Source organism: Apium graveolens, unplaced genomic scaffold (genome assembly GCF_009905375.1).
Source record: "Apium graveolens cultivar Ventura unplaced genomic scaffold, ASM990537v1 ctg3035, whole genome shotgun sequence".
Lineage (NCBI taxonomy): Eukaryota > Viridiplantae > Streptophyta > Magnoliopsida > Apiales > Apiaceae > Apium > Apium graveolens.
The window spans coordinates 146835-159631 of record NW_027417911.1 but is presented as its reverse complement, the minus strand read 5'-3'; the positions used below and the strand labels follow the sequence as shown (position 1 = coordinate 159631).

General features: G+C 34.1%; 1 long non-coding RNA gene across 1 annotated transcript; it reads left to right on the top strand.

The window, feature by feature from the left end:
- The first annotated feature begins 665 nt into the window (after nucleotides 1–665).
- LOC141700881 (uncharacterized) lies at nucleotides 666–2403 on the top strand. The gene is made up of 3 exons (XR_012566573.1): nucleotides 666–1230; nucleotides 1352–1429; nucleotides 2291–2403. It is a non-coding gene; the product is annotated as an uncharacterized LOC141700881 (long non-coding RNA).
- Nucleotides 2404–12797: the final 10394 nt, after the last annotated feature.

Sequence of the window (12797 nt, the reverse complement as noted above, 5' to 3'; positions counted from 1 at the left end):
CTGACAAGATTGGATAAAGGACCACTGATGAATTGATGACCATGGTTAGGTCGACTACCAGAGGTAGGATTGGCCGGTCACTACCGGAGGTTCGTTCAAGTTTGTAAAGATAGTAACCCCTTTAACGCGGCTTACTCGTAAGACTGAGAAGTTCGAATGGATAGAGAAATGCGAGAACAGCTTTCAAGAACTGAAGCAGAGGTTGGTGATGGCCCCTATGCTGGCATTGCCGGATGGAAAAGGAGATTTTGTGAAGTGTAGTGACGCTTCGCACAATGGCTTAGGGTGCGTGCTTATGCAGCACGGTAAGGTAATCGCGTACATGTCAAGATAATTAAGGTAATATGAAATTCGATATCCCCGCCCATGAGCTTAGGCTCGTGGCAATAGTTTTACCCTAAAGATTGGAGGCACACTGTAAGAACCCTGATTTTTGTAATATTTTAAAACTTCTGTGAATAGTAACTTGAGCTAATTAAGTAATACGTATGAGGATCATCATTAAATGAATAGTGGAATTTTGAGAATCCGAGATCATATTCTTGTTTATCGAGGAAAATAAGTGAATGTAAAAGCCGACGGAATTCGAAGATTCACAATTATACTACGTGTTTTCGTATCCGTAAAGAATGGCGTAGAACCGGGAATACTACGTAAAATAAATAATATATCAAGGTATTTCTATGATCAAGAGAAGGAATGGAATTGGTTATAGGATTATAAGCGATAAAAGAAATCGCTACGAAACAAGTCGTTATACGTGGAAACTATCAGAATGGAACGACGATTGCATTTACAATAAATAAACGAATGAGAAATTAAATCCCATGCAAGTTGGCCATGCATAACCAAGTCCTAACTAGTAGTTAGGAGTGTAACTAGATGATTAGAAGCTAACTAGAATAGTTAGTGGAATAGTGTTGAATAGTGATGGGAGACAAACAAGTACACAAGCCATACTTCTCCCTTTTCTCACTTCACCACACAATCAAACCAACCCATACCTTTGCCAAATTATTGTCAAATCTGCTGCATACATCCCATATATTCATTATACACTCCCACACTTTAGCCACAAAGAAAACAACCACTTTTCCCTCACTTAAAGCTCTCCCATTTTTCATTCCAGCAGTTCGGATTTTCTGAGCAAGGGAGAAAGAAAAATTCATAACTCAAAATATACTCATTCAAATATCATGAAATTTTTATCATAGCTTCTCTATATCATGGGTAAGCTTCGTACCAAATTTCAGCCTCAAATTAATTTTTTTTAATTTTATAAAAATGTTTGAATGAGGTGCAGAAAGGTTACTCCGAAATTTTAACTTGTTTCTTGGTTTTGTTTCTTAAGGATCTAGCCCTTCTAAGTGTTTTCTAAGAAAACCAAGCCTCAATCATCCTAGAACTAACCTTCCTAGTGTCCAAGAAGGTATAACTTTCAACCCTTTAAGGTTTTATGGTTGGATTTAAGAGTTATGTTTGTTGTAGTGTTAAGATCCAAAGGATTGTGTTTGTTTGAGTTTGTATTGATTATGTTCTTGCTAAAGGCTTGAGATGTTGAGTTGTAATCCATGTATGTGGTACTAGATAGAGCATATAAGGTTCATATGGGTGGATCTTGAGAAGTACTTGTGTTTATGATGGTTATAGGTAGTGATTGTGTTAAGATCAAGTAGTAGAAATTGAGTTTGGGCATTCTTGCACTTGATCTGTTTTCTGCAGGACATTCGGCCATGAAAATGGTTAAAATTTGAAAACCACTGACCATGAATAGATAGATATTGTTTTTTTGTTTCTATACATGTGTAGATCATCATGAGGAGATTTACGGTTTAGGAGTTATGGTCGTTTTAGTGTAAAACATTTCTGCGATTAGCCAACTGCACTTAAGTCCACTTGCATGGTGATTTTGAAGGACTTAAAATAATTCTGAGATTCTGGAAAACTTATAAAAAATGGATATGACAGTAGAGAAGACTGTACAAAAAGAATTTTGAGAAAATATTAATTTTTCGATTTTATAAAAATGTTTTGGTAAAGTGAGCGCAAGCGAGAAACGCATAAAAACCTAGTTTTGACGCGCGTTTTCTCACGTTCGAGCTTAAAACTCGAAATGGACTTTCTAAAGCGAACGATCGATTTCAAAACTCGACCATGTTATAAAGTGAGAATATAAGTGTTGAGAATGTGACGATCGAAGATTCGTTATACTTGAGTAGTTGCGAAAGTTGCTTAATAAAAGCGAGACGTTAATCGCGTACTAACTTAGACCGTTGGTTCTTGTTTATAGATCGCCAACCAAACACCAGAGACCATACCACTTCGATTACTCGAGGCAAGTTTTCGAAACCCTATCTCATACTATCCATGCTATATATATACTGTTGTGATATTGATGCCATGATTTACAGTTCAAATATATATATATGCTTGTCTATGATATCAATGCATACGAATTATGCGATTGTTTACGAAAACAAATTTCATTTTACACGAGTATGAGAAGTTGAAACGTATTTCAAATATAATATATGATAATGGGAGTTGAAGATATTTTAATAACGATTTAATTCCGGAGAGAGCCGGACGCGAAAGATTTCTATTTCGATAAACAAAGTACATTCGCGTAATATATATATCAAGCGAACGATTGAGATTTTGACTTAAACTTCGAGAAATATTGGTTTATTCATTTAAGGGACACCCTTACTTGATTGATTATTTTATAAAGCGATATTTAAGGGATTATTAAATATCCAGAAAGTATTTAAAAATATACTGAATAGTTTATAAATAATTTCACGTTATTTAATAAAGATTTAACTATTCAAAGAGCAATTATAGGATACCAAATCATGTTTTTGATTATTTGATTAAGGTGTCTCCATTCGTTGGACCTTATTCACAAAATATTTTGTATTTAAGGTTTTTATTAATTCATTGAACCTTAATTAGAAATACTTTGTACTTAAGATTTTATCAATTCATTAAATCCCTCTTATATAATTATGAGACCTTAGATATTTAATATCTTCGGACTTCTAAAAACTTATTTAAAAATAGACATAATTCCCAAAGGTACTTTCTAAATTATTCAAAACTCTTGAAAGAGATTAATTATTTGAAACGTATCAAAACCTTAGGGAACTTAGTCTTGAAGCATAAGAGTTTTGCTTCCTCGTTCAATAAAGAACAAGTGAGTAATATACGTGTCACCCTACTACAGATAAGGATTTGAAAATGATTTTAAATTCAAAAATCCTACAACTCCCAAAGATCAATTGAGTTAAAAGTGATGAATAAAACATCTTATTTACAGGTCAACTTTTAACGACCTATTCCTTCGAAAAAGGATTTTGAGCAAAAGATATAACTGTTTTGGGACTGGAATGTGGCCTGCCCGGCACAGAGTGGTATCGGGCAGTGACCAGGCGCGGAGTGGCGCATTATGCAAGCGCGGAGTGGCGCATTGTACGGTTATATGGTCTATGTGACCATTGACTTTCAGACTTGCACGACAATGGGCAACCACCGTGTAGTGTCTTGATGAGCCCAAAGGCGGCTAGGTTTGTATTCCTTCTACTAGTAGAGAAAATTTCGTATTCGGCTGATCACCGATACGTGGTTTATTCCAGTATAGTCCCTTTCTTCCATTTTGGAAAAACTGTTGTGAAATATACAACAGATAGCCGATAAGGCTGAGTTTTAAATAAGGATATTGATGAATATATATCAAATCCATTTGAGAAATCTGCTGATAAGGCTGAGTTTAAATAAGGATGTTGATGATTATATATCAAATCCATTTGAGAAATCTGCCAATAAGGCTGAGTTTTAAATTGGGATGTTGATGAATATATATCACACCCATTTGAGAATCTTGGTTCGAGTAACATCTTGAGATTTTGAAATAAAATGAGTACGAGTATAAAATGATTTTGAGAAAGAGATGAATACAAGTATTCAGTGGATATACTATTGTAGTTGATTTTGAGAATATTATAAATTTGATAAGCATATAAACTTTCAGAACGCTTTGGAGATACAAAGTATAATTATTGGTTTTATTTATCCTTACATACTTAATTATGGGGATATATACCTTGCTGAGCTTTAATGCTCACCCTTGCTTTTATATATCATATCACAACAGACTACCAGCATGGATCAGACCAGGACTGCTGTCCGTAGGCGGGTAAGGAACGCTCGTGAGTTCCGTAGGCTTTTTGTGCGCCAGCCCTGTCAGGTAGATAAGTGGAAATGATTTATTTGATAATGTTTCCAAGCATATAACCTGTGTGTATGTGAGTTTGAATAAAAGGTCGAGTAATATTGTGAAAAGAGAATTATTTAATTAATAAGTGATCGTAACGACCCGAATTCACGATCTTGGATTTGGGGGTGTTACATACTGGCAGTGATTTTGAACTAGCTGAAGACTCATTTGGGGATGCTGATGGGGATGATAAGGAAGATAATATGAGCATAGGGGGAGATGCAGATGTTCCTGCCTGGATGCTAACAAAAGAATGTTCCTACTCACATCTACAATCAACACTATTTAAGCTGATTCATGACACCCAAACAGCCATTCAGACATCTACAAATGCCAGCACAAAGAGGCTACTAACATCACATCTTGAAGCACTCCAGCTGCATAAGATTCAAGCTCTCCAACACAGTCAAAGTGTGGATAAAATCAAGCAGGAAGTCTCTGAAGTAAAACAGGATTTCATAGCAAGGTTGGATGCAAGATTTCCTAGAACAATCATGACTGAGATAGCTTAGAAGCTAAGGAATGAGGCTGAACTTAATAGAAAGGTTGAGGCCATGGACTCTAGATTATCTGATGTAGAGAAGTCAATGGCCAAGATACTTGTTAATCAAGAAACTCAGACTGCTCTGCTCCAACCGTTGGTGGCTGCTCAACTCCCTTCCACTCTCCAACTTGATGCTAACAAAAAGGGGGAGAAAGGCTCATCTAGTGAGGGGGAGAAACAGCTCAACATCTAAGTCAACAAAGTAATTGTGCCAACAATTGCTTTCATAAAGCCACCAGCCATGGACAACATTGACATCATAAATCTGGAAGCAGCAAAAATGGAAATAAATGACAAACTGCTAAAGATTAATGTAGCAGCAGCTGAGAAGGAATTAAAAGAAAAGGGAGGAAAATAGATGCATAAATTCAAAAAAAATTTGGACCAATTCAGAAACCAGAAAAAATCTTCACTCATCACTCTCAAGTCAAGCACATCTCTGTGAATGAAATGAGTTTGAATTATCTGGAAAAGGGTCAAACATCTTGCATCAAATCTCCAAAAGCAAAGCTGATCATGAAGCCTAAAAGAAACTACTCAAATTTTTCAGACAAAAATCCTATGGATATTGTGTATGAAACACCTAGGCCAGATGAGAAGAAGCTGTTGGCTAGGTCAAATGCATTTTTTAAGGATCTAGCTAATTCAGCACTTAAAAGAAGAATTGCCAAGATTTACAGAAATGGTAAAGAAATCTATGTGGTGGCTGGACACCCTCAGTTTATAGAAGCTAAAAAGGAAGAGAAGGAAAGAATCAGGCAAGAAAAGAAGCAAGCTACCTTAGATGCTAAGAAGCTCAAACAAAAGAAGGAGCAAGCTGCTATCTTGGCCAAACTTCAAGCTGTAAAGACTACAACTGAGATTTCTAAACAACCATCTGTAATTGCTGAACCTCAAGATCAAAAGGTGCAAGATGAACCACAACTGAAAAGAATAGTCAGATATAAGCTCCACTCCAAAAGAAAATTGGACTTCAGTGATGAGGAAATGGAAGACTACATTCCCAAAAAGTCTACAACTTCAACTCAGACATCAAAACCCTCAATGGTATTTGAAGAATTCAAGGTGGTGGATCCAACAAGGAATATTCACGGTGAGCCCATAATTCCAAAGGATGCCAGTAGACTGGGATAGCTTGCCAATTCCTGAACTAAACTTTCCAAACTTCAACAAGCCAAAGAAGATAAAGACTAGAGCAAGCAAGAAAGTGAAGCCTGTGACTCTCAAATCCAAGATCTTAACCAAATCTCAATCTACAGTCAACAAGGGAGATTTGTTATACATTTGTGACATCAATGAGTTCTCTGACATAAACCTCTACTTAGATGAATTAGAAGAAGTAAGAGGGATTGATGCTCACAGAATACTTCCTAAAAGGCTGGTGTTTAAATATAAGGGAGGAAAATAGATAATATGGCCACTTTACAGGATTTTTCTATAGAGCTAATCTGTTCTAATAAAGATCTACTCATCTTTCAAAAAGAACTTTGGATACAATGTGACTGCAAGCAGATTAGTTCTAAAGACGATTGAGGAGCTGAGGAGTAATAAAGCTAAAGATGCACTACCAAAAGCTCTGTCAATTCCCTTCACATGAAAGAGAGTGCATTTGAGGCCTTATTGGCTGATGGAATTCAGGGATGAAAAGGGAGTAATAAGATTCTTCAGATTGGAGGACCAATTGAGTATCTCTAGCAATGAGACTCTACTGGAAATGCAAGAAATGCTAGATCTCTCAGAAGCTGATGAACTTGAGTTCCACAGACAACTTCAAAATCAGATAGAAGAGAACAAAATTAGGCTTGGGAAGAAATCCAGACAATCAAGGAAATAGACCTATCTGCTCAGACTAGAGGAGCACCTTAATAATGATTGTGAACAACTTCTTTGTATACTTTGCTTTGTTCAATTTTTAGTAAATAAAGCAACACTTATCAGTTTCATCTACTATTTTCATTCTGTATCTTTAGGATGTTTTGTTATCATCAAGTTTCTCTTAATTTATGGCTATAATTCCAGTAGACATAAATTGGGGGAGATTGTTAGAAATATGTTGTGAACTTGATGATAAATTAAACAAGACACCTTAGTAGATTTAACTTAGTGTATTTTGTAGCACTGGACGGATAATCAAATATAGTCCCGACGGATGATTTATTATAGTCTCGACGGATGACGATTTGACATCCACCGGGTTAGTAGCTTATGTAAAAATAAGATATGTAGCACATTTCTGCAAACAACTTTGTGTAGATTTTGTAGGAGCATATGAGTCATGTTGACTACTAGTGGATATGCAGAATAGGTTGATTAATTATAAATATAAGATGTCTTGTAATTCTGTATAAGTGAAATGAAGTCAATTGACAAATAGCTACCCGAAATATTATCAACAAAGCTACCCGATGGATGATCAACAAAGCTACCCGAGGGATGACAAGCATGTACCCGGCGGATGATTAAATTCAAATATCTGTTGACAGTGACAACACAGTTACATATGTTGGGTGTTTGCAAAAGGAATGTGGCAGCCTGTTAAGCAGGAATTTGAGAACAAAGAAGCATTACCATTTCCATGCTATTATGAAGATATTCAAAGATGCTGGAATAGAGTAGTGAAGCAGCATGGAGTTAGACTAGATCTGTTTATTTTATTATCTTGTCTTATTGTCATGTAAACTTGGTGATATATAAACCAAGTATAGCTAGTAGAACATTAAATTAAGAAAACACATTTCAAAAAGAGATAGAAAAAGCTGTACTTGTCAAGAATTTCTCTATAGTTTGTTAGTTCTACTTGTAAGAAGCTGTGAGCTATTCAAGCTTCACAGGGTTCTCATTCGATATATATATCTATATATATATATATCCACCAAAAAGTTTTAAAAACTTGTGTTTTTGTTACTTTGTGTTTTGATTCATATAAATCATTCATTCCGCACTCTGCAAATCAAACACTTATATATTATTGAGTAAGAATTGTTTAAAATCTTGAAAAAATAGCCAGAATTACATTCAACCCCCCTTCTGTAATTCTTGTTGTATTGTTAGGGAATAACAAATAGCTTTTTAATAGTGCTAAATTAAGAATTTATAAGAAATTGAAACCTATCATACACAATGTGATAATAGTTATTTACATAATTTATTTCATTATAAAATGATATTTATAACAAATATTCACATCACCACCCAAGAAGAATTGATGTTAAAGACCGGGACAAATATCGGTTATAAAAAATAATCGATGAATATGTTAGTCTTTTACAACAGCTATTTTAGCTGTTTGATGTCAAATATCTCAATAGACAACGGTGTTTAGCCAATATAGAAATGATGGTTTTTTTCTACGATGACAAAGACATCGGTTGCCATGTTTTACATCGGTCCACGACCATAATCTATTAGCTTTAACATTAGCCTGTAATTTCTTTAACTGATGCTATTGTGTGTTACTTATATCAGTTTTAGGCACAAAAATACACACCGTAACTATTTTTTTCTTATTATAAACATCAATTTGCATTTTTTAAGTGATATGTTATATTTAAATATCCAACTAGCCAAATTCCCAAACCAACCATACAAAAATTGATTAATTCACCAATCATAAACTAAAAGTTTTCAACAATACTAAAATTACCAAAAAATTTAAAGCTAACAAGCTCCAAAATAAAAACAGGCATAAAATAAAAGTTATAAAATCATCCATAATATGCTCGTATATATCTTCAAATCATAATTACCGTTAACCATCATTTCAACGTTATTCAAATGACAATATTGGCAACTCCTTACATACTTTATCTGCCATAACTAGTCTCATTACATAAGTCATTTACTACATATCCACACTCCATCCATAACTTGTCCACATCAAACACCAACCAACAATACGTACAAGTACCGGACTACAAGTACCAGCAACATAGCGACTAACCAAAACACCAACTACCAAGCAAGACCAATAACGCAACAATGTACCGAGACTAAAATATTATTCCTTATTCACAAATATAAACTACAAAAACTATATTGGACATATTGAAGAGCCTTGAATCACACTTCATCAAGCTCCTCCCTTGTGTAGGACTTTCGAGTCTTAGTTTTCCACAGTGAAAATTTACAGAGTACAAAAAAGCAGAATTAGCATACATGTATAAATAAATAACAAGTTAACTGTTTGCATGTTGCAACTAAAGTTTCCTTTAGTACCTTGGTTATGAATTTAATTTCCTTATCTTCGAACATATCTTTCATGTAACACAAGACAACGTAGCCACACTCATATCCACTCAGTTGTTTAGGGGATTCTATTCCAACAAAAAATTAATAATCGATCAGTCCCTAAAAATTAAAGAATTTACTACAAACAACCTACTGAAGGAAAATATGCACAAATTAATACATACGCTTAGGTTCTTAATTTTGAGGTTTTTGTTTCAAATCTAAAAATCCTAAATAAAAATAGACATCATGCATATATAAAAAAATAGAAGGCTAATAAACAATACTGCATTATTGCTGCTTCCAAATCTGAAAATTGTCGGATGAGCCAAGGGTTGGGAATGAAGATTTCCTATTCCCAAATCATACTGAAAATTGAATGATTTTCGTTTCACCATTAAATAAATCAAAATAAGAATTTATATAATATAGAAACAGTTTTTACTAATATAATTTGTAAAAACTCATGCCAACACTAGAACATACTTCTTATTTTGAAGCATGAATGCTATACGAGAATCACCTGATTTAATCCTTTCGATAATATAAGTTTCAAAATCATCGTTTAGCTTAAAAGTGGCCGGTAGATCAATAAATGCATACCTATCGGATTGTACAAATACCTATAAATAAAAATAAGAACATTTTGCATAATTTTTTTCTCATGGACTTAAAAAAAATTATGAGACAATATTAACGAGCTAAAAAAGAAAAAAAAAACCTGAGTCATATATGTCGATAATCTGGCCGGACCAATCATTTTAAATCCAACAAGGCCATAAGATTCTCATGCAATAAAAAATATGATATTTTTCGACTCCAAAAACCTCAGCACCACACAATATTTATATTGAGTATGCACTTTCTTTCAAAATTGTAATGGCATGTTTGTACAATAACATAAGCCGTCAAAAGATATTTTTAGTAGGTTTCACACTCTTCATCTCGGCAGACAATTTCTGATAATCAATATTGAGAATCTTTGTTTTTCTTGACTTTACTTCGTCCTTTTTTTATAAACAAATACAACAAGTTGTCCTTAAACCCTAAAAGTACATAAAAGTTGCCTTTAAAATTCTCTAATATTTAATAAACGATATACCTCAGCAGTGGGGGGGGGGGTACTGAAGATGGTCATATCTTTAGGTCACGCTAAAAGGGAGCCAAGTGCTTGTCAGACTATCTCTATTTCACTTGCTTTTTGTATCGAAACTGAGGCTTTTTCTTTAATGATTCCGCCTACCTGGACACAAGCATATCTCGGCAAAAAAGGCACTTCATGTACTGAGGTAGACATTCTTTCCTCAGAGAAAACCATATTAAAAGCTATATTGTTCTCAATGACATCTACTACCAACTCACATTTTCACGGATTCTGAATTGCATTTATAAGTATTGTTAAATATTAAGTCTGACATCAATCAACAATACTGAGAGAAATGCACTATATTTTACCTTTTTCCCAGGTGGAGGGTCAAAATGGTTAATTACGACACAATCATCATCATTACCCTTATTGTCCTTTTTGACCATCAATTCCTTTATAACATTAAGATCATACTTTTTCTTCATTTCACCAAATCCTTCATTTTCTTCTACATGACAACTTGCTCTATCAGACAAAATCGGTGAGTGGAGTTTGGATGCACAAACCATTTCCTTCATCTCAGTCTTCAGCTCAACAATCTTCACCAGAAGATCCAGCTTTGTTCTCTCAAAGTCATTTTTTATTTTTTTTCAAGCTCTGTTTTGGTTACCCTTCTCCTGTTCTCTTTCCCTTTCGTCAAACAAAAGTAAGTTGATAGATTTACGAAGCTTCCAGCTCCACGAACTCTACCTAAATGTTCATGAGTTTCCAGTGCAACAGAAAGCACATATTCACTTCTAGATGGTATGAACTCACCCTTGTGTTTCTTTTTAAGTAATTCTTCTTGTTAAGAAAATTTAAAACAGGTGCAATTAAAATAAAACAGAAGTGCAAGTAAATTAAAGAAAAGTGCAATTAAATTAAAAAGAAGTGCATTTAAGTTTAAAACTGTAAATCTGTTAAAAAATGAAGTGCAATGCAACACTAAATTTCAGAATTAACAATAAATCCGTTCTTATTCTTCTTCCAAACCAATGTATCATTTTTTGAGATTTTGTGTGGATATTTTCGCTCACTTACCCTCTCACTTTGCACTTTACTAATCTCCTGCATACAATTTTAAAATCAAACATTGATTCAAGAAGAACAAGAAAACTGCAAAAGATTTATATATGAAAGAGTGCAATGTAAAATATAACTCCCAAGTTTTACCGGTCATCACATTAACAAATCTTCTCCAACAATCCTTGCTAACAAATGAATACTTTTGGTGGGGGGGCTTGTTTAACTTCTTCTTTTATCTAATATACGACTTCACAAACTTTGTGGTTAATTCAGACTTAAATTGTCTCCACTTACACTAAGACTAACTCTGCACTTTTCGGAGCCTTTATGAAATTATCCTGAGGGGAACATATAACAAGTTATTAGGGAACAACTTACATATTAAACCATTTATAAAATTTAGAAAAAAGAAATATGTTTAATTTTATCTGAATATCACTCCATATCTCTGCTTTTAATTTACGATCCACTTTTAGCAAATTTTCAATATCAATTGGAACCATCATCCTCGCTAGTAGGCCTATATAAGATTACATGGTGTGCCCTGTGTCACCGACCGGAATTCCAATTTTGTTGTATCTAACTTTGAACTTTATTTTCTTGAGATTTCTTAATTCCTATTTTGTACATAGCGAAAACACCTCGTGTTGCTCCAGTTATTCTTTTCCTAGATTTTGTACTTGTAACAGTCGCTTGTGGAACATCAGAGTATGTCTTTTGGGCGTCTTCTAGTGGGGCATCTGTAGGCGGTGGGGCATCTGTAGGCGCTTCTTCAGGTTTAGGTGCCAATGGTTTTACCTCCACTTATTTTTCTTCATTTTTCTCATTTCCCTCCTTTATGACTAGTTTTTTAGATTTAGGTTTTCTTTGCCGCTTTTTTCCATTCCTCTCTTTACCATTCTAGAAATACATAAGGTAGATAATTAGATATAATAATTAATAATAGGAATAAGATTTCTAAATGCATTGTAGTAATATGTAGACAAACAAGTGAAATAAGAACTCTAAATTTGTAACAATGAAACAGCTGATAATTAAATAAAAATAAAGTGGATTTAACAAGAGTACAATTTTAAAGTCTAACTTAAAATCAAAGCAGATTTAACAAGAGTACGTGAGGATTTCACATTAAACATGTCTCAAAGCCTAGTTTTGTGACTACCAATAATATAAATATCAAAAATATTAAAAATACACCAGAGTAGGAAATGAATGACATAATATTTATTAAAATTCAAATTATCCTATAAAATAAATTCCCTCAACTGCGTCTCGTTGATTTCCAAGACTAAGCTCATCTGCATCATCATTTACAGGAACATCTACTTTAGAGTTTTCAGAGCATAATGGAGGATTTTCTATAATTGTGTCTCCTAAATCGTCGTTATTATACACCTCATGGTAATCACAATTCGTGAAGGTAAATACAACTTAGCATGTAGAATTCAGTAGATCATCGACATAGAAAACTTGTTTGACCCGGTCAACCGGCATATAATTATAATTTTTGTGACATTGTCTACAAAGGTCCACAAGTGTGAAGCCGAGATCGTCTACCTTGACACATCTATGACTATCTGCCAATATGCACAAGAACA